The sequence below is a fragment of the Helianthus annuus genome, chromosome 12, assembly GCF_002127325.2.
Source record: "Helianthus annuus cultivar XRQ/B chromosome 12, HanXRQr2.0-SUNRISE, whole genome shotgun sequence".
In the NCBI taxonomy this organism is placed as follows: domain Eukaryota; kingdom Viridiplantae; phylum Streptophyta; class Magnoliopsida; order Asterales; family Asteraceae; genus Helianthus; species Helianthus annuus.
The window spans coordinates 56,567,852-56,570,186 of record NC_035444.2 but is presented as its reverse complement, the minus strand read 5'-3'; the positions used below and the strand labels follow the sequence as shown (position 1 = coordinate 56,570,186).

Sequence of the window (2,335 nt, the reverse complement as noted above, 5' to 3'; positions counted from 1 at the left end):
GTTGCCGGGGACACAAGGATTTTAAGAAAGTTAGGAATCAACGGCCTAATCATATTTTTATTTTTCTTTGATTTTTTTTAGGAGTTTTTAGATTTTTTAGCTTCTGCAGAGCTCAGCACGGGGCCGTGCCTGGTCGGACACGGGCCGTGCTCAGCAACGTTACTGGTAGTTTTTGTTTTTCAAGTTACAGAAGGCTGACCACGGGGCCGTGCCGGTGCAACACGGGGCCGTGTCCAACTTCCAGTAACTGGGATCTGAAAAACAATCACTGTAATTCCGACCACGGGGCCGTGTTCGCTCAACACGGGGCCGTGGTGAACCTTCTGACCAACATTCTTTTCTGTTTTTATTGAAGGACTTGGAACCCAACGCCATCCTCACGTAGTGTATGAGCTCCAGTTCCAATAAAGACATAAAGGAACCGCTAGAAGAACCCGAACGCTTTCTCAGAAAAAGGTTAAAAGCCAAAAACCAAGAGAAGGTTTCGGGTGATCCACCCCCAATGGTGGACCAACGTACCCTTATGGATTATCTACGGCCCACCGTAGGTAATCTAGGCGCCGCTATCAATGCTCCGAATGTCGAAGCCAATAACTTCGAACTTCGACCGCATTTGATACAAATGCTCCAAAACTCCGCAACCTTCCACGGGCTTGCGGACGAGGATCCTCATCTACATATAACTAATTTCTTAGAAATATGTGATACCTTTCGGATCAATGGAGCATCAAACGACGCCATCCGCCTCCGTATGTTTCCATTCTCACTAAAGGACCGAGCAAAAGCTTGGCTCAACACCCTCCCAGCTGGATCGGTAAACACCTGGGATGAACTAGCCCAAAAGTTTCTATATAAGTATTTCCCTCCTTCTAAAACTGCTAAATTAATGGCTGAAATTAATACATACTCACAAGAGGACGGGGAATCCTTATATGAAACTTGGGAAAGGTTCAAGGAGCTATTACGCAAGTGTCCCCATCACGGCCTCGCAATATGGCAACAAGTATCCACTTTCTACAATGGATTGTTGCCACACACTAGGCAGACACTTGATTCTAGCTCCGGGGGACTTTTAGGTAATCGACGCCCACACGAAATATATAATCAGATTGAGGAAATTGCTCAAACCAATTTTCAATGGCACACTCCCCAGGGAAATAAGTCTATTGCCCCGGGCGCCCATAAGGTCGACGAAAGCACCTCTTTACAAGCCCAAATCGAGGCCCTTTCTTCAAAAATAAAAAAAAATAGAAATGACAAAAACAGTCTCGGTTATGGCTTGTGAAGGGTGTGGTGGGTCAAATGAAAATTGGAGTTGCATGAAAGAAACGGACGATCAACAAGAAATGGTAAACTACATTGATAATAGACCTAGGCCGTCGGGTCCTCCAACGGGAACTTACAACCAAGGATGGCGAAATCACCCAAACCTTGGTTGGAGGGAAACCGGCAATAGTAGTAACCAACAAACCCAACGAACAAACTTTCAGCAATCAAGAAATGAGTCACAAAATTTCACTCAACAACAAGGTGGACGAGAAAGGCTCGAAGATACTATATCTCGCCTCGTCTCTGACACTGATAAGAAAAACTCGGAAAGATTTCTACAATTAGAATCTAATTTTAGGAATCAACAAGCTAGCATTCAAAACATAGAAAAACAAATAAATCAACTAGCACAAAATTTTTCCGAGAGACCGCAAGGCGCATTACCTAGCAATACCGAAACAAACCCAAAGGCGCAAGTTCACCTCATCACACTACGAAACCGCACCGTAGGACCTGCAGAAGTACCTCCACCAACGGAAGAAACAATGCCAACACATCTGCAGGAAAAGAACTCTCCACCATCACCAGAGCCTACCAAGGCTCCTCGAGTTCCGTACCCCGGTAGGTTAATTCGTCAAAAGACCAATAAGCAGTTCGCAAAATTCGAAAGTCTGTTAAAACAATTGCATGTCAATATTCCTTTTATCGAAGTCCTAACCCAAATGCCCAAATATTCTAAATTTATGAGGGACTTCCTTACACATAAAAAGAAAATTGAAAATTTGCAATTAGTTAATTTAGGCGAAGAATGCTCTGCCCTCGTACTCAATAAACTACCCCAAAAGAAAATCGATCCCGGAAGTTTCACGATTCCATGCTCAATAGGGGAATCACCCGTTCGCAATGCCTTGGCCGACTTAGGGGCTAGCATTAACCTCATGCCCTCATCGATGTTCAAAAGGCTTGGCTTGGGAACCACGAGCCCTACAAAAATAAGCATATAACTCGCTGATCGATCAGTCAAGTTCCCACAAGGTGTCATCGAGAATGTCTTGGTAAGGGTAAG

General features: G+C 44.4%; 1 non-coding gene across 1 annotated transcript; it reads right to left on the bottom strand.

Annotated features, from left to right (window-relative positions):
* Nucleotides 1-880: 880 nt before the first annotated feature.
* LOC118485274 lies at nt 881-987 on the bottom strand. Its single transcript, XR_004875579.1, has one exon. It is a non-coding gene; the product is annotated as a small nucleolar RNA R71 (small nucleolar RNA).
* Nucleotides 988-2,335: the final 1,348 nt, after the last annotated feature.